Source organism: Melanotaenia boesemani, chromosome 6, assembly GCF_017639745.1.
Source record: "Melanotaenia boesemani isolate fMelBoe1 chromosome 6, fMelBoe1.pri, whole genome shotgun sequence".
Classification (NCBI taxonomy): Eukaryota; Metazoa; Chordata; class Actinopteri; order Atheriniformes; family Melanotaeniidae; genus Melanotaenia; species Melanotaenia boesemani.
Window position 1 is genome coordinate 3,572,190 of NC_055687.1, and position 26,401 is coordinate 3,598,590.

At 40.2% G+C, this 26,401-nt stretch overlaps 1 protein-coding gene and 1 long non-coding RNA gene across 1 annotated transcript; one reads left to right on the top strand and one right to left on the bottom strand.

Moving 5' to 3' along the window:
- LOC121641647 (gastrula zinc finger protein XlCGF8.2DB-like) overlaps positions 1 to 26,401 on the top strand; it is a 399,458-nt gene that overhangs the window by 25,966 nt on the left and 347,091 nt on the right.
- Positions 16,458 to 17,007, bottom strand: LOC121641732. Its single transcript, XR_006010788.1, has 2 exons — positions 16,944 to 17,007; positions 16,458 to 16,491 (listed from the first exon to the last, which is right to left on the bottom strand). It is a non-coding gene; the product is annotated as an uncharacterized LOC121641732 (long non-coding RNA).

Consider the following 26,401-nt stretch of genomic DNA (forward strand, 5'->3'; position numbering starts at 1 on the left):
AAGAGGAGTTTACCAAGAGAAATAGGATCTAGTTGCCTAAAAATGTAATAACATGTCTTACTTTCCACTTTATCAGCTCCAAATGTTCAACTGTTTAACACAAATTTCTAACCAGCCAATCACACGGCAGCATGTAGCCATGGAGACGTGGTGAAAACGACTTGCTGAAGTTCAACCTGAGCATCAGAATGAGGAAGAAAGAGGATTTAAGACACTTTGAACGTGGCATCGTTGTTGGTCTGAGTATTTACTGGGATTTCCACCCACAACCATCTCCAGGGTTTCCAGAGATGGTCTGAAGAAGAGAAAACATCCAGAGCAGCAGTTGTCTGGACCAGGATGCAGCAGAAGACACACCGGGTGCCTCCTGCCAGCTAAGAACAGGAAACTGAGGCTACAATTCACACACACTCACCAACACTGGACAATAGAAGATGGAGAAACGTTGCTGGTCTGATGAGTCTCCATTTCAGCTCCACATTTAGATGCTCGGCTCAGAATCTGCTGGAAACATCATGAAAACATGGATCCATCCTGCCTTGGATCAACGCTTCAGGCTGCTGCTGGTGTGATGGTGGGGGGAGATTTTCTTGGTCCACTTTGGGCCCCTTAGTACCAACGTGGCCTGGTTTAACCAGCACAGCCTACCTGAGTATTGTTGCTGACCATGTCCATCCCTTTATGACCACAGTGGAGCATCTTCTGATGCTACTTCCAGCAGGATAATGCACCATGTCACAAAGCTCAGATCATCTCCACCTGCTTTCTAGAACATGACGATGAGTTCACTGGACTCCAACGGCCTCCACAGCCACCAGATCTCAGTCCAGTAGAGCAGCTTTGGGATGTGGTGGAACGGGAGATTCTCATCATGGATGCAGCCGACAAACCTGCAGCAACTGTGTGATGCTGTCATGTTAATATGGAAAGTGTAAATCACTTTGAATTGTCTTGTACATGAAATGTGCTATACAAATAAATTTGCCTTGCCTTATTTATTTTCCCATAAAATGTATGTGCGCACAGCATGGTGACATCACCGGTGATTGTGGGTGGCACTGTGGGTGTGTTATTTTTATTAATGGGTATGCTCACCTGTGTCTGGTTTGGGGCCTGAAGCATGGAGGCAGGGTGAGCTTGGGGAGAAATTTTCTATTAACCGTCATCGTTGTCATTGTATATACGATTAACATCATCTAAATGCACTGTTTTATATCCTTGCACATCTGGAACATCATCAAACAAAGTAAGTGGCTGTTTCATGCGATTGTGACATGGATGTAAAGCAATAAAGCATCGTGACATGTGAAGTGGTTTAACGTGACACGTTTTGGATATAAATTTTCAATTATTAGCCTGCTGCGGCGTGTGGTTAAGGTTAAAGTTTGTGCGCCACAATAATTCCCTTGTCCGATATATCCTCTTACATGCTGGGTGTGGTGTTTTCCGGTTGTTGCCATGGTTCTTCTTCATTTTTTATTACATCACGTTTGGTCACGTGAGATGTCCGCCTCGGAGGACTAGATTCTAGATCGGTTGCAGGACAGCATTGTTATGTGTGTGTTGTTCTGGGATGAGATTATCGGAGCCACCACACACAGTACCATCAACAGTGTAAAATGCAGGTTTTTTTATCTTCACGTGTGAGGTCTCAAACAGATAAAAAAATCTCATAAGATAAAAAAAAATCCATATGTGTGCACCAGGCCTTAGAAGACGAGCAAAGTCTTGAAAACACTTTTATTGAAGGCTGACTTCATTATAATGCAGGTACAGTAAAGTCACACATTCAGATAGCTATCAGAAATGTGTTTTTTTAATAAAAGTGTTCAAGACTTTGCTTGTGTTCTAAGATGTACATGCAGAAAAATGTACACTATCGCCCCCCTGTGGTCACAGATTCTGATGAATCAGCGATTTTGGTGAAACACCTATCGTTGTAAAAGTGTTTTGGTAAACTTGTAAAAGTGTTGCAGTCGATGTAAAGTTGCTTTGTTGGTGGTAGAAGTTTTTCAGCAATGTGTTCAGAACTTTGTAAAATGTTATGCACATGTAAGTTTGCATCAGTGATTGTAAAAGTGTTTTGGCATTGTACTTTTGTTTTGTAAATGTAAATATGGTTTCTATGATGTAAATGTGCATTGTTAATATGTAAAACTGTTGCAGTCGATGTAAATGTGTATTGCAAAAATGTAAAAGTGTTTCACTCGATTTAATATTGTTTTGCACTTCCTGGCCACCGTACAAATGGCTAAAATGCATTAAATACCAAATTCAGCTCACATTCTTGGTTAAAACAATTATTTATATTTTATTAAAGATAAAGCAACTGAAAACTTATTAGAAACCGGATGTTTGTTCAGTGTGAAAACAGTTTCACATCCAAGTTATTTAAGACTTTTAGACAGCAAGCAAACTAAAATGACATTAATCCAACATAAACGATGGGAAAGCCTAAAAAGAGCCTTTACGAGACAAATGTAAACTGAATTATTGCTTGTGTAACTGTGGTTATTGCTCGGGTATTTTTGGTTCCTACCCACCCTTGTTTCAGGAGGGAAGATAGAAAACGACGGAATTATTCTCTGAGAAAGTTTCAGAGAGAGCGCGAGTCATTAAGCTGTTCCAGTCATAGATAATATAATAAAGCTCTTTATAATATTTATATATCTATGAAGAAGACTACTACTACTTCCGGTTAAGATCGAGGTGGAGCACGAGACAAGGTATTTCTGCAACATTGTGTGATGAGAAGTTGAAACTCCGACGTATCTGGATACTGCTGTTGGTTTCTGTCCTCTGCTGACTCCAGCTCGCTGGGGAGAAACGACGGGGAGGAAGAAGGATCGGACAAAGACTCGTTTATCGAGGGGACCCTCGTGGGGAAGGAAGGTGAGAATTTACATACATTGTTGTGTTTAATTTAATCGGTAAACGGTCATATTACCGGAAATTGTGTGGTTGTGATGTTTGGTGCTTAGTGAGGTTAAAGTTGTTGGTGCAACGAAGTTGTGGCTCTGTGGGGTTAATCAGGCCCGTCGTCACGTCGCCTTAAGAATAAAGACGAATTTATACTCGCGTCTATGGCAAGCTTAAAGGGGTAAACCAGTCTATTGGTGCTTCTCTAATCAAACGCCGTTAAAAACACCGTTTTATGTGGCCCAAACAACGTAAAATACACGAGGCTGAAGTTAGCTTCCGATTCCACTGAATTTAGAGCAATCTAGACCACATTAGACAGCTCTTCATAAAAACTACAGCAGTTAGACTTCAAACGTGGACTGAAATATCCTAAACAACAGCTAGATTAATTAAAACATAGTTTATGAAACCTTTCTTTTATTTGTGAAAATGGAAATAATTCTCGTTAATAATAAAAAACTACAACACTTAGTCTTCAAATCTTTTCGTTGTAAGCCGTGTGTAGATCCCTTAAAATGCAATATTTTGTGTTTCAGCTTTTCTGATCTTTTGTGGATGAACCTGAAATTGTTAAAATTGTGGGGAAAGGGTCAATAATGGATGGTATAATCCATATAATGGTATATAACAATGGTGGTGTATAACAAAAATACATTCTTATGCCTTTTCAAACAGGAAAATTAAATGAAATCATGTAAATTGTATAAACTTTATTTGTGTGAAGTTCGTATTGGATATGCTGAGGAACAGAAACGCGTAATGAACCCAGTTTGTACTGGATCACCAGTCAGACGAGGCCCAGCTCGCCACGTCCTCACCCGGGATTTCTGTCCTGGATTTGATCGGGAAATCCTCAAATTCTGCGATTTTTGTGTAGAGTCATACTGAAAATGCATTTTTAACACAGACCAGTGGAAAATATTAGTATTTATTTTATGTAGTTTTTCTTTTTTATCATGACGCCTCTCCTGACCGACGTCACTGCTGTCAGTTGTTGATTCACCGTCCTCATTTATTTCTGTCTCCTCTTGTTATAAATCTGTTTACATAAAGCAGCTGATTTGTCTCTGTATGTACTGGCCCTGTTCAGTTTATTAATAACCCAATAATCAATATGCATCATCTTTGTGATTATCGTGTGTGTGTGTGTGTGTGTGTGTGTGTGTGTGTGTGTGTGTGTGTGTGTGTGGGGCAATCTTACCAGCAAAGCGAACCAGCAGCAGGTGGAAATAAAGAACCAGAACATGTCTCAGAGTTGGAGGTATCTTTGAAGAAATGTTTGTTCTGTTGAACTGTAGATACCAAGACAACGTCAGAGACCACTGCTACTGGTGGTCCTCCCCCTGAAAACCCGTGGGTCTGGTGGTCTGAATGTCCTTTGAATGAAGCGTGCGCCCTCTGCAGGGACATTAATAAAAGGCCAAGTCATGGTAACCAAAGAGGAACTCTGTCTTTCTCCGTCCATCTCTTTAGACCAGCTTTCTCTTTCTCTCTTTAGACGCCCTCGGCCTGTATGGACGGGGCTCAGCTGATCCCAGTTTTACTGTTAGCCAACCAGAGGCAGTGGAGGTCGGGGTTCCTGAACCTGGGTAGGGAGGTTAATAAGGTATTAATTATTTTTAATATATACCATGTTCTTTTTCATTTAATTTCATGTTCAGTACGTATATAGTTGTGTTTCTTTAGTTAAACTGGCACTGATAGATTTATTGATTATTCAAGACAAAGTAGTGATATGATAAGGGGTTTTTTTTTTTTTTATATTTTATTTTTTATTGTTTTCGTACATACAAACAACACCAGTATATATCAGTAAACAAACAGAAACAATCAGAACAGACACAGACTGTTAAGAGAAACCATCAATAAATAACAGTGTGGACTAAGAATAGCTTGGCATTTGTAGATTTTTACATAGGGTGAAGTGAATTTTTATTTTGGTATTGTTATGAACTGTATCCCTTTGTTAAGATTAGATAGTAGGTTTACTTATATCAGCCTCAGAGGATAGCTACATTTCCCGTTCCATTACCTACACAAACAAAAAACACATACAGTATCAACACCTACATCAGTGTGATATGCAACACACAGCTTGGTTTATAGTCGTATCATTGTATGTATATTTCATTTTCATTATGAGGGTGTGCAAGTCTTCCATTTCTTCCAGTAGTCATTGAATTTATCTATGTTCAGGTTCAGGGAGAAGGTTATTCTTTCCATGTTATATATCTCGTTTACAATTCCAATCCACTGGGTTTTAGTTGGAAGATCTTTAGACAGCCAATGTCTTGTTATTGCCTTTTTGCTGGCGACCAACAATATGTTGATCAGGTATCTGTCACTAGATTTAGTACAGGATGAGGTGTCTCCAAGATATACTGTGCGAAAGTCATGTTTGATCTTGTAACCCATTACTGAGTTGATGTCCTCTACCACTCCTAACCAGTATGGTTTAATAGCTGGGCAGTCCCAAAATATGTGAAAATGATTTGCTAGTGTTTCTCCACATTCTCTCCAGCATCGTCCCTCCCTCAGCCTGGCTGTCTGGAGTTGTTTTACTTTTGGTGTAATGAAAAATCTAATTACATTTTTCCACATAAATTCCCTCCATAGACCTGAGCTTGTGGTATTTAGTAAAGTTTTCAATATCTTCATCCAGCCTTCTTCTGAAATTGTTATTTTGGCTTCTTTCTCCCATTTAGATTTAACATAAGTTGTGGAGTTCTTGTTATAGGACTGTAGGCATCGGTAAAATCTAGCGACCAGTTTTCTGTTAATATTTGACTTGTATGCATCTATCAGTATGTTAACTAGACCTGAGTAACCGGTTCCTATTTTTATTGCACAATTAAAGTGGGCTCTGACCTGAAGATACCTGAAGAAATCCTGTTTTTCTAGATCATATTTGTCTTTCAGTGTTTGAAAACTATTCAGTTCTTCTACACTAGAAATCAGACAATATGTAGTTATACCTCTAAAGGTCCAAAACTTAAATCGTTCATCAATCTGTGATGGTTTAAAATCACTATCATATGGTATCCATCTGAGCAGTTTGATTTGGTTTTCCAGTTTTACGACATTCTTCAAACCAGATGTTAAAGGATGTTTTTGTCAAGCTGTTTAAGTGCTCTTTTTGTTGTGAGTACATATTCTTATCTCCTATTAATGTCTGTAGGGGTATGTTTAACTGGGATATTTCTAACTTCTTCCATTTGGCACTGTAATATGGGTCGCACCAATATATTAGGTATCTTAGTTGTGCTGCCTTGTAATAATTCTCCATATTTGGCAAGGAGAGCCCTCCTTCTTCTTTAGGTAGTTGTAAGGTTTTATATCTAACCCTGGGTTTTGGACCTTTCCAAATAAATCCTGAAAACATCCTCCTCCATTCTGTAAATTGTTGTATGGGTATTGCTGAGGGTATAGACTGAAAGAGAAAAAGAAGTCGTGGTAGGATATTCATCTTAATTATGTCTATACGATTATGTAGGTTAAATGGCAACAAAGTCCATCTACTTAAGTCCTCCTTTATTCCTTTGGTTATTGGCAGGTAATTTAGAGTGTAGATATTAGACAGATCTTTTGGAATTTTAACACCCAGGTATTTAATAGTGCTATTGTCCCATCTTAAGTTAGAAAGGTTTGTAATGTGGCATGAAGGTGTATAATTGTATGAAATGAGTTGTGTTTTATCAATGTTTAGTTTATAGCCAGAGTATTGACCAAATGTTGTCAGACGGGACAATAATTTATTTAGGCTGAAGTCAGGCTGGAAAAGAGTAATCAATATGTCATCCGCGTAAAGGCATATTTTATATTCTGTTCCTCTTATCCAAATTCCTTTTATATCATTATCCTCCCTCAGTGATTGGGCAAGCGGTTCAATAAATAAGGCAAACAAGGTTGGACTTAGTGGGCATCCTTGTCTACAACCCCTCTCTAGTGTTACTGAGTTAGATAGGCTGCCGTTTACTTTTATTCGGGCTGTTGGTGCATAATATAAGTTTTTTAGAACCTGAATTATAGAGCTATTAAAACCAAATCGTTGTAATACTAAGTATAAATATTCCCATCTGACAGAATCAAATGCTTTTTCTGCATCAAGACTAAGAACAGTGGCTTCATCTTCAGTCCTGGACATGTAATCCATTACATGTAAGGTTCGCTTTATATTATCTTGTGTTTGTCTGTTTTTGAGAAACCCGCTTTGGTCTTCATCTATGAGTTCTGGGATTATGTTTTCCAATCTCTTTGCTAGTATAGATGTAAATAGTCTATAGTCTAAGTTTAGAATTGATATAGGTCTATAGGAACCGCATTCAGATTTATCTTTACCGGGCTTGGGAATTACAGAGATTATGGCTTGCCTCCAAGATATTGGAGTTTCACCACCTTTAAGTACATAGTTAAAGCATTCCAGTAGCAGAGGTGACACTGCATGCTTAAATTCTTTGTACCACTCTGCTGGGTAACCGTCTGTCCCTGGCATCTTATTTGTTTTTAATTTGGAAATTGCAGTATCCAGTTCTTGCTTTGTTATTTCGTGCATCAGCCTCTTGTTTTGTTCTGAACCAATGGACGGCAGGTCCAGTGAATTCAGAAAGTTCACAATGTCCAGGGTACCGGCACCATCTGGTTGTGTGTATAGAGTTTTATAATAATTCACAAAAGAGTTTTGTATTTCTTGTAATTTGTGACATGTTTCACCAGTTTGTGCATCTTTAATTTTGTGAATGGATCTTTCATCCTGTTGTTTCTTAATCCTCCAAGATAATAGTTTCTTAGCTTTGGGACCATTATCATAATATCTTTGTTTAATAAATTTAGCTTTCATTTCTTCATGGGCATCATATATCTCATTTATTCTTTGCTTAGTTGTTTGTATCTGGTATAAGAGATGAGGGTCATCAGATTCCTGATGTTTAGTTTCTAGGTTTTTAAGTTTGCCTATTAGTTCTTGTAATTTCTGAAGTTTTTCTTTTTTTTTTTTTGGTAGAGGACCACGCAATGATTTTGCCCCTAATTACTGCCTTCGCTGCATCCCATAGAGTACTTGGGGACACCTCATTGTTATCATTGTATTCCAGATACACACCCATTTCCTTTTCAATGTATTTTATACACAACGGGTCATTCAACAGGCTTGTATTAAGCCTCCAGGTTGTGTTTTTGATTTCGGTGTCCAGATAGAGAGAGAGGTACACTCCGGCATGGTCTGAGATGTCTTTTACCCCTATTTCACATCCTTTAATTCTATGTCTGTCTCGGTTAAACATGAAAAAATAATCTATCCTTGAGTAAACCTTATGGGGATGAGAGTAAAATGTAAACTTTCTTTCTTTTGGGTGAAGCTCCCTCCAGATGTCCATCATACCTGATTCAAACAAAAGTTTTTTGACTGTAGTTGTCTCTGGGTTTATTCTTTTAGATGTATTGGTAGAGTCTAGGCAGGGGTTTAACTGAATATTCCAGTCCCCCCCACTGATAAAGATTTCTGAACTCTCTTCTGTAATTATATTGAATAATTTCTTAATGAACACTACATCATTATCTGGTGGTCTGTACACATTGAAAAGGGTCACAAGCTTGTGGTCAATATATCCTGTTACTAAAATATACCGACCCTCTTTATCAGTTTTCTGTTTAACAAGTTGAAATGTTACTCTATTTGAAATTAGTATTGCAACTCCCCTTGTTTTTCCATTTCTATAAGATGACTAATAAGTGTTTTTAAAACCCAAAGCTTTTAATTTCTCATGTTCCTTATCGTCTAAGTGTGTCTCCTGCCAGAAAACGATATGATGTTTTTCTCTTTTCATCTTAGTAAGTAGTTTATTCCTTTTCATGGGATTTTGTAGACCGTTAACATTTAGGGTAATTACTTTGTATTCTTCCTTCACCATCTTATCCCTAGAATCTTATACATACATACATTAGGTTTCTCTCTAGGCCTGAACATGTAGACTGGGAACATCTGTGCAAAACCAAAAATCAAAGCAACAGAAAAGACCTCCAACAGTGAAGTGTAAATATAACTTCTGAACAGGGAGGGGAATCCTTCTCCTGAAGGGCCCCTCCAGATGCTCACTAGCATCTTCATTTGTGTCTTATCAAAACACATAAATAATGGGTAAGAGCTAGTCCCTTCCCCCAGATAATGATCCTAAAATAGTGTAAATTATTATTAACTAAGGGCCCATTTTTCCCTGCAACTGCATAGAAATTGTTCATAATAGGGCAAAGATTGTATCCAAACGGCATGTAACAAAGGGAGACAATCTATCTATTTTACATACATATACTGAGTGTCTTAGATTTATTTAACCATAACTTTTGAGTGTCTGTATGAGTCCATGCACACGCGCATGTGCTCGCAATTGTCTCTGGTAATCTACTCACAGGTGTGCTCTAGACCTTGTTACCACCGTGCGACAGTGAGTGTTGGAATCTCCGGAGTTTTTCTCTTGCTCTCTCGATATCCGTAGCCCGGTCCCGTCGCTTAGTGGATCCACGACATAGGACCTCACTGAGAGCGTGGGAATTATGCTGCCACTTGCTTCGCCGCCATCCCGGAAGTCCGATAAGGTTTTTTTTTTTATTTTATTTATTTATTTTTTTACTTTTATACCAGCATGGGTGGCGGGAGTGCAGCATTCTACCAGGTGGAACTTTCTTTAGGGCAGGGGTGTCCAACTCCGGTCCTCGAGGGCCGGTGTCCTGCAGGTTTTCATTTTTTCTCTGATCTAAAACACCTGAATAAAATCAAATGGATCTAACAGCTTCTTGTCAACTTCTTCACAATAACCCATCAATTTCAGTCGGTGTGTTAGATCAGGGAAACGATGAAAACCTGCAGGATACCGGCCCTCGAGGACCGGAGTTTGACACCCCTGCTTTAGGGAGCCTGTATCAGACCTTTGAGACACAGCTAAGCTAAGCTTGAACGTTAGCCTGCCCCCGAGCAGGCTAGTTCTGCTGCATCAGTTACCATGGTTACTCAGCTGGCATTCAACTAAGCCACGTCGATGAAACGAAACTCTCTAATTAATGAGATAGACTTGTCAAGATAAGCCACACAATGACTGTAGAATATTGTAGAAGTCCGGCTTTCCCTTAATCCAGCTTCGTCAAATAACCCCGGTGAGATATGTAATAAAATTAGATCCGATTTTAAGAATTTGATCTTCATTAAAATCGTTGAGAATATAATTCCCAACTGGCTTCGGGAAACATTCTTTAAAGAGAAGAATCCTCAGTATTTTACATTTAACCTGGCAAAATTTAATTCCCTCAGTCTGTAGAGATCTCATAACTGGAGAAGTGTTTGAATATAACTTTTATTCCTTGACAAGAGATCGAATCGAGATTGGGACATGTTTCACAATTTATTCAAAATGGTTTTTGGAACAGCCAATACTACACACAGCGCAAAAGCTTTTGAGATCTAAAAAATTCCCGACTGAGTCCATCAAATGATCCACCGACCAGATACCCATGGAGTACCACTCTTTCTCAAATAATGATTTCCTCTTGTAAAAAATGCATCTGTTATTCCATACGGGTATGTTTTGTGGAGTAAAATTGTGTTTTGTATAAAAGCTTCCAGTACAATAACACTTATTAATGGAACGCTGCTAGTTTGACTGGTAGAGTGTTATAGCTAAAATCACAGCATAGTTTTCTCCCCTCTTACTCCTTTTCCTCCTTTTTATTCCTGACCCTGAAGAAGTCCGTTTTGCGACACTGTTTTGGATTAAAGAAATTTCTATTCTTCATCTCTTTCTTTCCAGCTACCTGCCTCAGTCACGTACCTGTTGGCGCTCAGATAGGTTTGCCCAAACCTGATTGTTCAGGTTGGATACGAACACTGTGTCTCCCTCTTCCACAGTCAGATGTACCTCTTTTGGAGAAATGGTAGTATCTGTCCACGTACGGGGCTTTTTTCTGAAGACACATAGTGTTGAACTTTGATGAGGTTGATGAAGTCTTCTACTCTCCTAAAATCCTCCCCAGTCAGCCGAGCAAGCCTGTATGAAAAAGAATAAAGAACACATAGACCTCTGTTCGAAATATTCTCTTTTTTTCCTAACAAAACACTTAACATATGCGTTCCCTAAATTAGCACATAGTCTATAGTGAGCTCTTTGTAGTAAGTCAAGACAATCAGTTCACTGATGCAGTGTAATACTGTTCTTTGAATTCAAATTTTGTGTGTACTGGTATTTTTTGTGTCTAAGCTCGTCTTTCTATCTCTGCCTGTCCCTTTCCATATTATTTGTCAGCTGCTGATCCAAGCTGGCTGCTTGAATTGCAGGGTACTGCTCTGAATTTCTCCAGCATTAGATACCGAGTTTCAGCGCATTCTTACATCAAGGATGAGTCAGTGTCGAGGTAAATCTGATTAAAATACAAACAAATCAGAACATTAAGTTTAAGTCATTTAGGAGATGCTTTTCATACCAGGAGACAAACAGTTGTATTTAAAATTGGATTCAAATACTATAGAACTATGTTGCAGAGCTCATCATTACAAATAGGTCATTACATTCTTCTGTAATCTGTACGAACGTCTTGTATCTTGCGTGGAAGTTCTTGCTTTTCTTCGAGAACCACCTTCGCCATCAAGCCCCTCTTCATCCACACAACAGTGGTTCAGACCTTAGCCACCCACTGACTCACTGAATTTAAGGAGTACAGACTTTGTGCTGCAAGATTAACCCTTATGCACACCTATGACCATTTATGTGTTTTTGCATTTTAATTTCTAGCATATTTAACATTTCCCCTCGCTGATTTTAAAGATGAGGGATGGGATGCAGAAAATTGCATTTTTTTCACGATCTTAATTTTATTTTTAGGCTATTGTAAACAACATTATGCTGTAACATGGCTCAGTGGGTAGAGTGGTCGTCTTGTAACCCAAGAGTTGCAGGTTCGATAACGGCCCGTCGAGTTCATGTTGAGGTGTCCCTGAGCAAGACACCGAACCCCTACTTGCTCCTGATTGGTCATGGTTAGCGCCTTGCATGGCAGCTTCCGCCATCAGTGTGTGAATGTGTGTGTGTGAATGGGTAAATGTGACGTATATGTAAAGCGCTTTGGATAAAAGCGCTTTATAAGTACAGACCATTTACCATTATCGTAATTACTCCCCATTTGGATCCTAAGCACAAAAATGTGTATATTGAATTGCATTACAGTGTGACAAAATGCACAATAGCGCAGGAAGCTTTCAAGTGGCAACTTTGACATATTATCCATTTCATGTGTATTTTTTTCCTGAACGTTCAAGCAGCTCCACATTTTTATTTGAAAATATGTAAAATGCACATCTACATGCATTCCCCTGCACTGCTTTGAAATGAACAAAACACAGGACCCTTTGCAGCACATCAAAGTTATGTGTTGAAGTGAAAACAATCCTCATCTTAGTTTACACAGCTGCATCTGCAGCACAGTTTATAAGAGCAAGTTGGAGAAAAGCATTTAATTTCCTAACTGATACCATGAAAAAAACGTTACACAGTAGCAGAGGCCCAGGACATCATGCAGTCCCAAACAGATGTGACTGAGCACACCGGTGGAATCTCAGATAAAATCACAGAGAGCAACACTCACTCCACCAAGTTGAGGTCTACCTTCCGGCGGCTGACTAGTCATCCACCAGCTCCAGTGACTCCACAAACGGTGATGAAGAAGCCACGGAAGACCGTCTTGGAGGTCTAAATGTGGTAAAATCCAGTGGTCACCCACAAATTCCAACTGCGGTCAAGCCAGCCATCTCTAGCGTATCCGTGGTCAAACCAGCTGCCACCTTATTTTGTGGCGCTCGACTGGAATCCTCCCGGTACAGGTGATCTTCAAACCAGGATGAGGACTTCTGCGTGGATGAGCAGTTAGTTCCATATAAAGGGCACAGCAGTTTTATGCAGTACATGCCAGTGAAGCCAGCCAGGTATGGCCTGAAAATGTGGGTAGCCTGTCACGTGAAGACAACTTACTGCATGTGAGTTTGTACACCGGCCGATCAGCTGGTGCTCCGGCCCAGGAAAAAATAAAAAAGACGGCTGCTGGGTTGTGCTGGAGAATACAGAAGGCCTGACAAGAGTAACAGTCACAAGTGGCAAGTTTTTCACTCCATTTGCTCTGGCAGAGGAGCTGCTGAAAAACATTATTACCATGGTTGGCTCTAGCAGAATAATTGTGCAAAGCAACTGCAAAAAACCTCTTTGCAAGAAACATTACTTCAGTTTGCAGCTCCTGCCTCCCCTGAACTGTTCGTGTTATGTTGGTATTGTTGTTGTTATTGTTCAATTCATTTCTAGATATTGTTTATGGTCTATTTTCTGTTAGCCTTCATGGTGTTATAATGAATAGCTTGACTTGTTACATGGACTGTAGGTGAAACTCTTTGTTACAGCACACACATAAAATTAGATGTTTGATATGTGTGAGGTCTGATGAGGGTTTAAAAAATACAAAACAAAAAAAGACAATAAAATAATTCATTTATTATTTAGTATAGCTTGATTTTTTGCGCATATTTTTGTGCAGAAGGGTACAAAACAGGAGTATTTGACACTAAGCAAAAACTAATAATGTGTATAAATTAATTTCTAAGCTAATCTTTAACTTCCGCAAATTAAAAATTTATTAAAAATTCATTAATCATTGATATGGATGATTAGAATTGATCCTGGTTTGAAGAATAAACAAGTAAAAAAGAAATATAAAATATTTTATATGACTTTTTACATGCACATTTATGTATGTTAGGGTGCAAAAGGGGATTTTTTTTCAAAGGGGTGCATAAGGGTTAAGTGTGTGGGCAACACAGCACAGTTTACCTAATTGCAGGCGCTTAATAGCCATATTTATAATGGCAGCATTATCTGCAGTGATTGCTACTATTTTTTCAGAAACTCTGACAGAACACCACTGATTTTCTCTGCCACAACACAACCCATCTGTGCTTTGTACACAGCTTTTGTTTTTAGCACTTTTTGCTGCATTTTGCCCTCCACTATTTAGTGTGCTGTGCTACTCCAGCCATCACATGAGAGTGCAACAGATCAGATGTCACTGAGCCCTGTAATTTGCTGTAGAAACATTGCCAAGAGTCTGGGATGAGTAAAAGTATATAAAGTTTAGTACAAGAGAAGTATTGAATACAAAATTACTTGCAAGTTGAGAGCAGTCTTCTGAACCCTGAAGCAGGAAGACAATGCAGCCTAGGCAGAGTAGTCGAATGCAGATCCACTGAGCTTTCAACACAGATCCCATTGAAGACAAATTGATGAAATAAAAGACCAGGAAGAGACAAAAGGTTTTATACCTTTCTGTTGACAACTGGAGGTCATCCTTACCAGATAAGGCTGAGACAAAGCAGAGCCTGTCTTACCTCAGGCTTCAGAGCTTGGGCACATAAATCTGAAGACTGGTGTAAACTAAAGTCGTAAACAACCTATGATATCTTTAAGGAGTTAAGTTATATCCCAGATGTGCGTCAGACAGTACCTAAGGAAAGATGAGGGTCACCATGTTCATCTACACATGCTCAAATGGAGAAATGAACAGAATTTTTTGTTTGTTTTTCAGTGTTATCTGCAGATGCCTACAACTGTTGCTGGTAGAAGAAGGAGTTCCCTGCAAATGTGGTCTTGACAAGCAGGACTTGGAGCATCTCTCCATAAAACAGGAACCAGAGGATCTGTGGTCCAATCAGGATAAGTGATGGAAGATGGAATGACGACAGGGCACATAGGGCAGGTGTAAACAGTGACGTGGAGTGTAACACTGCTAGAAAATCCCTCAGCTGCTCTGAATGTGGTCAAGAGTTTCACCACCAACGATCTCTCTAGAGACATTTAACAAAGAAACCTTTATTTAAACCATACAAGATGTTTTAAAGTGATGCAAAATGTAAACTTGCAGGAAAGTGTTCACACTTGGAAAAACTGTTAAATTTAGTGTTTATGTCAACATCAAACATCTGTGGTAAAATGACTGAATGTGGACAAAGATTTAGTCAAAAGTCAAACTTAGACCGACACATGAGAATCCACACAGGAGACAAACCATTCAGCTGTGATGAATGTGGACAAAGATTTAGTCACAAGTCAAGCTTAAACCAACACATGAGAATCCACACAGGAGACAAACCATTCAGCTGTGATGAATGTGGACAAAGATTTAGTCACAAGTCAAGCTTCAACCAACACATGAGAATCCACACAGGAGACAAACCATTCAGCTGTGATGAGTGTGGACAACGATTTAGTCAAAAGACAAGCTTAAACCGACACATGAGAATCCACACAGGAGACCAACCATTCAGCTGTAATGAATGTGGACAAAGATTTAGTCAAAAGACAAACTTAAACCAACACATGAGAATCCACACAGGACAGAGACCGTTTCCTTGTGAGGTTTGTGGTGAATTATTTAGATTGCGTGTCTCTTTAAAAGGACACATGCGTGTCCACACAAAATAGAAACGACGAAAGTGCAAAATTTTGCTACTAATATGTAAACAATGTTGTTTACAGTGTAAATATGAGCTGGTTAGAGGAACTTCAAGGGGGTATTCTACGGTGGTGATACACTGTGGTGTCTCTTCAGTATCCACCATTGACCTTGACTTGAACATTACCTGGTCATGCCTAGGGCAAAATGTGCCTCATCAGATTTTGTTGTCTTTTTTTAGTAGTTGAAATCTGTTGTTCATTCATTCATTGCCCATTGGTACCTTCACAAATTTGTCCATGTTTTGCTAGCAGCTAAGATCCTAATCTCGATGAGCTCGCAAGACAGGTGAAGAGTTGTTATGATGCAAAAACACAAATTAATAACTTAGATCCTTACAAGCTGAATGATGAATGACGTTCAGGTTTAGGTGTTTCCACCTGTTCAGTCTCAGACATCTGTGTTTATCTGGTGTTTGGACGTTCTGTCAAGAATTTAAAAATTACTGATGATTAAATGCTCCTGCAGCCATTTTACAAAGGGAAGGAAGAGGACAGAGTCTAGAAATATTCGGCTGCAACAACATCGCCTCTCGCCTGACTAACTTGGATAGGCTCTAGCCCCACAAACTGGTATAGAACATGGATGGCAGTATGGGCGATATAATGTGTTGTTGTTCACCTGAGGGTTGTATTTACTTATAAGCCTGGTACACACATAACAATATTTGGGCTGTTTTTGTCCTGATTTTGCCTCTTCCCAACCTTGGACGGCAAACGCCCAATCATCGTGTGATTTCCCTGTCCAGTCATAATATGGTCTGTGGTGTGTTATGAGCCGATTTGTCCCGATAATCTGCTCCGATATGGGTCATAGCCACAGTTGGGAACATTGAACATGTTTCATATTTCAGTGCAGATTTCTGAAGAACACCGCTGACTCGTGCATTGTGACTGTGTGGGGGGTGACGTGGCACGGAATGTGGCCAATCAGAGCGAGCTGGCTGGGGAGCAAGGAAGTCAACAAAGTCCGTGTTCACGCCGTCTCCAGTCTGATATTGTTTTTACTTCTGCCTTTTTCTGTTAACAATGGTCCCAAGACCTCCATCATTCCCCCGTCCTATATATTCCCTTCTTTCCGATTGTTACCATGTTTCTTCTTCTTTGCCTTGTGCCATTTTTTGCCATGCTTCTTTTTCTACGTTTTTTGCTGGTTGTTGATGTTGTTCTTCTACGTTTTTTGCCGGTTGTTGCTATGGTTCTTCTACATTTTTTGCCGGTTGTTGGCATGGTTCTTCTTCTACATTTTTTGCCGGTTTTTGATGTGGTTCTTCTACGTTTTTTGCCGGTTGTTGCTATGGTTCTTCTACGTTTTTTTGCCAGTTGTTGGTATGGTTCTTCTTCTACATTTTTTGCCGGTTTTTGATGTGGTTCTTCTTCTACATTTTTTGCCGGTTGTTGATGTGGTTCTTCTATATTTTTTGCCGGTTGTTGATATGGTTCTTCTGCGTTTTTTTTATTTCTGCCTTTTATTGTTAACAATAGTCCCAAGACCACCATCATTCCCCCGTCCTATATATCCCCTTCCATGCTGTGTTATCTTTTCCGATTGTTACCATGTTTCTTCTTCTTTGCTTTGTGCCAGTTGTTGCCATGCTTCTTTTTCTACGTTGTTTGCTGGTTGTTGATGTGGTTCTTCTACGTTTTTTGCCGGTTGTTGATGTGGTTCTTCTTCTACGTTTTTTGCCAGTTGTTGGTATGGTTCTTCTTCTATATTTTTCGCCGGTTGGTGATGTGGTTCTTCTACAGTTTTTGCCGGTTTTTGCTATGGTTCTTCTTCTTTGTTTTTTGCCGGTTGTTTGCTATGGTTCTTCTATATTTTTTGCCGGTTGAAGATGTGGTTCTTCTACAGTTTTTGCCGGTTTTTGCTATGGTTCTTCTACGTTTTTTGCCGGTTGTTTGCGATGGTTCTTCTTCTTCTTCGTTTTTTGCCGGTTGTTGCTATGGTTCTTCTTCTACATTTTTTGCCGGTTGTTGATATGGTTCTTCTTCTACATTTTTTGCCGGTTGTTGATGTGGTTCTTCTATGTTTTTTCCGGTTGTTGATATGGTTCTTCTTTACATTTTTTGCCGGTTGTTGCTATGGTTCTTCTATGTTTCAATGTTTTACCAGCTCGGAGGACTAGATTGTAGATGAGTTGCTGGACTGCATCGTCATGTGTGTGTTCTGTGATTACATTTTCGGAGCACACAACACAGTACGATCAAAACTGACTTTTTTTTATCTTCATTTGTGAGGTCTTGACCAGATAAAAAAATTTCCTAAGATTTAAAAAATCATTGTGTGTACCAGGCTTTAGAGACCTATTTGAAGACTAGATATTTCTCCACTATATTCTGATACATAAAAATGTATTATTTAAGGGGGACATGTTTTTTTTTTCTTTCATGAATATAGATTATTTCTTGTAAAGACAAGGTTTTTTTACAAGGATCTTCTACTTTCCACATTGTATGATTTTATCAGTGTAATTGTATATTATGAGATTACTGTAACCTGCTGCAAGAAGCAGACTTCTCCATTTAATCCTTCTCATAAGATTTATAACTTTAGGTGGGTAGTTCTTTTATTGAATTTTTTTTTTTGTTTGTTTTAAATATATCCAGAAACTCATTACTTTTTTTCTATAACTTCTAAATCATTTACTTTATTATAAGGTAATGGAAAACATGATACTTGGATGTCTGAATTTGACTATAGTGTTTAGATTATTCTCCCTGTAATAGTAGCCACGAGCAGAGTGTATTCATGTGTGTAACTGTATGTGTACGTGTATGTCCTATGTCATATATCTCAATAAAAGATGTCAGAGTTTTCTGAGATCTGACTGACTGGTAATGGTCCCTGACTCGTCCTTATATGAGAGTAATCAAGAAATTTAGGTCCTCCTGACACACAGAGACGAATGAGAAGCCTTTTGGATATGGGGCTCTCCTTGAATCTTAAATGTTCTTTTATTATTATTTTAAAATATGTTTTTCCTTATAACCGGAATGGAGAAACATATGAAAATAGGTGGATAGAGGAGAATAAGAAAGAGAAAAGATGGAGAAAGGAAGAACAAAACTAAAGGTAGAAAACAAACTGCAATCAAAGCTAAACAGATAAACTAAACAGCCTGGAATGAAACAGTAAACATCCTGAAGGCTTCTAAAGCCCTGTTTCCATCATCTGGTCCGGATGCAATCAAAGCTAAACAGATAAACTAAACAGCCTGGAATGAAACAGTAAACATCCTGAAGGCTTCTAAAGCCCTGTTTCCATCATCTGGGGTCTCATTTATAACCGTTGCGTACGCACAAAATGGGGCCTGAAACTGGCGTACGCCTCTTTTCACGCAAAGGTTGTGATTTATAAAAAACAAACTTGACGTGAAAATGTGCGGTCTTTCACGGCAGCTCTGACCCATGCGTACGCTGGTTTTGGAGGCTGGGGGAATTGGCGACACAGATGGAGAGGTGGGGAATTAACAACACACTGCATCCAGAGTCCTCTTGTGGCAGCGTGGGGTCCTGTCACCATGTCTCCAATTAATTTTGCGCTCTGGCTGTATGACCGCAGATGTGATTTCGGCTCACTGGTCAGCGTGCATGACTTCAACCCGGCAAGAGTTCATAACCCGTCTCCGCTGTCTATGCGTCCTGCTACACTCTTCCACATCTAATTTCCCTAAATATCAAATATTAATAGATAGAGAATAGATATACTTTCAAGTATAAGAAGGATTCATAACAGCAGTGTTATATGCTGCACAGGTGAGCTATAACCACACAGCCTAAGGACCTTTCAAATAAATAGAAAGCTAAATAAAATCTGACCACTTCTTTCTGATCTCCGCCATGGTCCGCTCTGTCCCGCTCACAGAGTTAACTGAGGTAACTCACGACACTTACTCCTATTTGTCACGCCACTACTGTGGCTACCAAACAAAATAATTTTTCGACTCTCCACCTCACTCACTAATGCATCGATTTCTGCCTCTGTGAAGTTGCGTTTTTTGGTTCGCTTCCCTGCGGTTGCCATTGTTCATGGATCATAACATGGATCAGCTGGCTCATTTTAATACACGCTGAGGTACTTTGCATTGACCATTTATGGTGGAAAGTGGGTGTGTAGTGGGCGGAACATGAGCCAAATTCACCTGCGCAAACTTCAAGGACGAGTGTGATTTATAAAGGGGAAATTGCTTGCACCTGTGCGTACGCACGGTTTTATAATTCAGAATATTTTATGGCGTACGCCAACTTCCGGTTTTGGGCATAAGTACACTTTTAGTAAGAATCCTACGCACAGTTTTATAAATGAGACCCCTGGTCTGGACACATTTCCACAGAAACTGGGACGGGTACCCTAATATCCGACCCGACCCGTTTTACTTTTTCTTGCCCTTCCGTTGGGGTACCAATCCAACCAACCTGACACGAAAGGGTGGAGTTTTACACACTGCAATCTGTTGATCAGTTGAGGAAAACCTGGCAAAAACAACAAAGTAGGAATGGCTTCTTGTTTAGAGCAACATATTTTCTTTGTTGATTAAATCTCCATTTAAAATTTAATTACAAAGCACTGCTAAGAAGAAAAAACACAAACTGTTGGATGATCACCAATCTCCTCCTTTGTTTCTGTGTGGTGTTTTGATTCTATTCTAATTAAGGTGCTGCGATGGCTCGACGTAGCTTAAGGCATCTACAACTATCCAACTGATATTTCACCTCTTAGTAAAGGTTATGGTTGGCTTTGGAAATGCAGCGAGGTGAGTTTCCAAACATATCCACACCCTAACCAGTCCAACCCGACTTGCACCCATTGGTGGAAATCAGCCTTACGAGAACACAACAGACAATTTATAGGCGCACCTGTGAGAAGAAAAACTGCAAAAACCAGGAACTGCAACGAACACAAGTATATGTGTGGGTGTCAGCATGTGTCTGTATGTAGGTGTGTGTACTAAGCATTAAGGGTGAGTTGTGTTGAGTGCTTATGTAAATGCAACCGCACTACCTCCAAGGATCAGACGCAGACCGAGAGGGCCCAAGCCTCGGTCAACCAGCAGCCACCACAGAGCAGAACTGAGACAGACCACTGCAGCAATGGTGGACAGTTCCCCAACACCAGGGCCCAGGCTTCACCACCCAGCCCATGCTGGGGCAGCCCCAGGTCACAGAGTTTGCCCAGTGTGGAGAGTGCAGTAATATTACACTTTAACCACGTTGCAAGGTCTTAACATACCTGAAGCAAAAACTTCTGAAAAGGTGTGCAAAAACATAAAGCATGTAAATAATCATTGAGTGCAGGGGTGGCCAACGTCGGTCCTCAAGAGCCACAATCCAGCAGGTTTTCCATGCATCCCTGCGCCAGCACACCAGCACATGTAAGCAGATGTTTGATGATGTTAGACCCATCTTGAACACTCTTTGTCCTGGGGGATGCGCCTCTGTGTCTGGGTGGGAGGTGATGGGGGTGGCTGGGGGTGGAGGTGGAGACCGGATTTGGGGCTCACTGCCCTCTGGTCTGCCAGGGATGTCTCCCACAGAGCATGGTGGGAGGGAGGGGGAGGTGCTGGGGAGTGCGATTGGGAAGTTCTTATGCTGTGTGTGTGTTTATACTTTTTTTTTGTTGTTGTTGTTGTTGTTTTTTTAACCTGTCCTGTCCAGCATCATAGCAAGCATAATGATAATCTGGTTGCTGTATCGGGCTTAACAAATTTGCTCTGCCAAGGGGAGGCCTATGGGTAAGGCTCCTCTTGATATTCTGATTTATTAGAAGAGGAGACAAAAACACCACAGACAGAAGGCAACAACCCTTCAATCCAAACTTTCAACCAGGCAACAAACTGTTACACCTGTACATGAACACACCAGAAAATTTCCTACGGCTGAAAAACGGAGCTGCTAGTCATTAAGACTTTTTAAATAACAAAATCAAAAAGACATATCACAAAAGTAGCACACTAACCAGATACAAACTCACAGGGAAAAAAAAGAAATTGTCTCTTAGTTTTTAAACTCACTGGACAACTCATTGACTGTGTCAGCATGCCGAGTATGAGGTTTAAGGAGTGATCAGTGATGAAGAGTGCTGAGTGAGATGGTGCAAATGCGACCACACCTCTACAGAGGCTAGAGGCAGACCAGGGAAACCCAGAGACCCGGGCCCTAAGCAGCAGCCCTGTAGCACTAACCCAAGCACCCACCCTGGGAACCAGGGCACCATCGATTCCCCCCGCCTACTCCAATCTCCACCTCATGGTGGGATGGTGATAGTGCCAAGAATCACAAAGGCCAAAATCCTTCATATACTGTTTAACACTTTCTGTGGATTGCTAGACTTGATGACTTCCTGTGGTACTATGTTGGTCTGGTATAACTGAGTGAGGTGAAAAGGGAGTGAAAAAAGGACGGGTCATCAACATTTGGACCATATATATTTGCAGTACATAACTTAACATTTTGAATAGATATTGTAACTATTATGAATCTTGCTTCTGGATCTATGATTGTATTCTTAATGTCAACGTTTAACCTTCTATTAATTAGAGTTGCTACTTCTCTCATCCTAGAATTATAACAAGCTCAGTACACATGTGGAAACTGGGCTGTCAAAGATCCACCGCTGAGATTGATAAATGAGTCCAAGGATCAGAGGCAGACCGAGAGGGCCCAAGCCTCGGTCAACCAGCAGCCACCACAGAGCAGAACTGAGACAGACCACTGCAGCAATGGTGGACAGTTCCCCAACACCAGGGCCCAGGCTTCACCACCCAGCCCATGCTGGGGCAGCCCCAGGTCACAGAGTTTGCCCAGTGTGGAGAGTGCAGTAATATTACACTTTAACCACGTTGCAAGGTCTTCACATACCTGAAGCAAAAACTTCTGAAAAGGTGTGCAAAAACATAAAGCATGTAAATAATCATTGAGTGCAGGGGTGGCCAACGTCGGTCCTCAAGAGCCACAATCCAGCAGGTTTTCCATGCATCCCTGCGCCAGCACACCAGCACATGTAAGCAGATGTTTGATGATGTTAGACCCATCTTGAACACTCTTTGTCCTGGGGGATGCGCCTCTGTGTCTGGGTGGGAGGTGATGGGGGTGGCTGGGGGTGGAGGTGGAGACCGGATTTGGGGCTCACTGCCCTCTGGTCTGCCAGGGATGTCTCCCACAGAGCATGGTGGGAGGGAGGGGGAGGTGCTGGGGAGTGCGATTGGGAAGTTCGTATGCTGTGTGTGTTTATACTTTTTTTTTGTTGTTGTGGTTGTTGTTTTTTTAACCTGTCCTGTCCAGCATCATAGCAAGCATAATGATAATCTGGTTGCTGTATCGGGCTTAACAAATTTGCTCTGCCAAGGGGAGGCCTATGGGTAAGGCTCCTCTTGATATTCTGATTTATTAGAAGAGGAGACAAAAACACCACAGACAGAAGGCAACAACCCTTCAATCCAAACTTTCAACCAGGCAACAAACTGTTACACCTGTACATGAACACACCAGAAAATTTCCTACGGCTGAAAAACGGAGCTGCTAGTCATTAAGACTTTTTAAATAACAAAATCAAAAAGACATATCACAAAAGTAGCACACTAACCAGATACAAACTCACAGGGAAAAAAAAGAAATTGTCTCTTAGTTTTTAAACTCACTGGACAACTCATTGACTGTGTCAGCATGCCGAGTATGAGGTTTAAGGAGTGATCAGTGATGAAGAGTGCTGAGTGAGATGGTGCAAATGCGACCACACCTCTACGGAGGCTAGAGGCAGACCAGGGAAACCCAGAGACCCGGGCCCTAAGCAGCAGCCCTGTAGCACTAACCCAAGCACCCACCCTGGGAACCAGGGCACCATCGATTCCCCCCACCTACTCCAATCTCCACCTCATGGTGGGATGGTGATAGTGCCAAGCATCACAAAGGCCAAAATCCTTCATATACTGTTTAACACTTTCTGTGGATTGCTAGACTTGATGACTTCCTGTGGTACTATGTTGGTCTGGTATAACTGAGTGAGGTGAAAAGGGAGTGAAAAAATGATGGGTCATCAACATTTGGACCATACACATTTGCAGTACATAACTTAACATTTTGAATAGATATTGTAACTATTATGAATCTTGCTTCTGGATCTATGATTGTATTCTTAATGTCAACGTTTAACCTTCTATTAATTAGAGTTGCTACTTCTCTCATCCTAGAATTATAACAAGCTCAGTACACATGTGGAAATTGGGCTGTCAAAGATCCACCGCTGAGATTGATAAATGAGTCCAAGGATCAGAGGCAGACCAAGAGGGCCCACAGAGCAGAACTGCGACAGCTCACTGCAGTAATGGCAATGCTTCCAGACAGGAGGCGGCAAAGAGAGGCTGCAGCCAGAGCATCCCCCACCCCCCAACCTGTTCCACTTCTTCAAACCCATATCCTCAACTCCCACTCTCACCCCATATCCCCTGCTCCAGTGCAGGCCGCCCCACCCACTGAAATGAGGACAGTTCCCCAGCACCAAGGCCCAGGCTTCACCGCCCAGCCCACGCCGGGGCAGCCCAGCCACCCAGTGAGGACCATGTATGCGGAGTTCATTTCTATGTTGGTATCACCCAGGTCACCAAGTAGGCCCAGTGTGGGGTGTGCAGTAATATTACACTTTAACCACGTTGAAAGGTCTTCACGTACCTGAAGCAAAAGCTTCTAAAAATAAAAAGGCATGCAAGACCATAAAGCATGCAAATAATCATTGGGTGTGTTATTAGTGCAATGTGAGCAGATGTTTGATGGTGCTAAACCCATCTTGAACACTCTGTCCTGTATAGTGGCTTCTGCAGAGAATTTGTATTGTACAAGCCTAAATTTGAGTTGTCAGTCATTTTGAAGGTATTTAAACACATTTGTGACTAAAAGTTTGGAGTGGAAGTTTGAACTTTTTATAAACTCGGTATCTGGGAAGTTTCCGAATTAATCTTCTGCACATCGGGTTTACAAGATTACAAGGTTTACAAGATGGCTGCCGTGCTGATGTGGTGACTTGTCTTAGCTCCACAATCCGAACTAAATCAAGAAATGAAGACAGCATCCAGCCTCAACTACAGTAATTCCTTAATGTTTAAAAGAACATAGACTTCAGTGAGCGAATATTTTGAACCTCGTTCGAATATTTGGACATAAATGCTACGAAGCCAAATTGGGGCTCCGCAAGTATTGAAGAGAGTCAAGACAAGGTTTGTTGCATACTTAACTTTGGCAAATTTTGGATGCAATGGCCAATAAAAGATTGGCTGAAGACATTGAAGAGATCAAGAAATCTCTGAACTTCATGTCACAAGAAATAACTAATGTGGCAATTGAACAAAGAGGCCTCAAGGAACTGTTGGAGGAAATTAAACAATTAAAGATGCTGGTACAAGAAAAGGATAAGAAAATCAACCTACTGGAAAGAAGAATTGAAGATTTAGAACAGTACGCAAGGCTGGATGATCTTCTGATATCAGGGTTTGAAATACAGCGCACTTATGCACAAACTGTTGCTGGAAGTGGAACAGAGGAAAATCTGAAAAATCCATCTCTCAACCCTGATGTGCTTACACCGGAACAACAGGTAATCAAGTTCTTTGGAAGTAAAGCCATCACAATAGACAGTAAAAACATTCCTGCTTGCCATGTTATGCCCCTAAAATACAGCAAAAAGCCAAACATCATCATTCGCTTTGCTAACAGGAAGCACAAAATGGAGGTGCTTAGGAATGCAAGAAAATTAAAGGGCACAGGTGTTTATGTGAATGAACACCTTACAAAGAGAAATGCCGACATGGCAAGAGAAGCAAGGATTCTGAAGAAAGAAGGAAAAATTCAAGATACTTGGACAAGAAATTGCAGAATTCATATCAAGTTGAATGGGCCACCAGAACAAGTAAAAGTGATAGTCATTAAGGATTGCAAAGAACTGGAACAATATAAGTGACAAACAAGATGAGGACTACAAAGAAGGAAAGCGTGAAGGAAACTAACAAAAAGTGATCAACTGAAAATTGGCTTTATGACACAAACAGATGAATTGAACTCAACTACAAATGCAATGACAGACAAAAACTACTCTAAATATGAAAGCTTGCAGTTTGAGTCGTTTGACTACACAGAGTATAAACCGTATGATATGCAAAATGAACTTGATCCTGAGAACAATTTCTATACAAAAGTGCAAAATGATTGTAATTATTATACAGAGAGTCAATTTGAGGCTCATCTGTTTACCAAAGATTCATTGTCTATTATACATTTCAATAGTAGAAACCTAAATGCAAATTTTTCCCAGATCTTAAACTGTTTACGTCAAACAAAAAATACATTTTCTGTTATAGCGATCTCAGAAACCTGGCTCTGTGAAGATCAGTCTTCCCACTATGAAATTGAAGGATATAATGCATTCTTTCAAAATAGGAACTTTGCTAAAGGTGGTGGAGTAGCACTATATGTGGACCAGAACTGGACAAGTAAAATTGTTAGTAATAAATGTTTAGCTTTGGATCATGTTATGGAGTGTGTTACTGTAGAAATTGAAGTTGAAAAGTCAAAAAATGTACTAATAAGTTGTGTATATCGGAAACCAGGATCATGTATTGATACATTTCAAGAAAAAATGATCGATTTATATGAAGACACAAATAATAGGAAAATGTTATTTGTCTGTGGAGATTTCAACATTGACCTGCTGAGTTTTCAAGAACAGAATGCTGTTACAGAGTTTATCCATTCCATGTATAGTTTATGCTTGTATCCATCAATAACAAGACCAACTCGAATAACACAAACAAGTGCAACTTTGATTGACAATATATTTACTAATGTTATCGAAAATGAAATATCAAGTGGACTTCTAATCACTGACATATCTGATCATCTTCCAGTCTTCACAGTAATTAAGAGGGTAAATAAATCTCCCAAAGAAAATAAAAGCATTGAAGTGACCA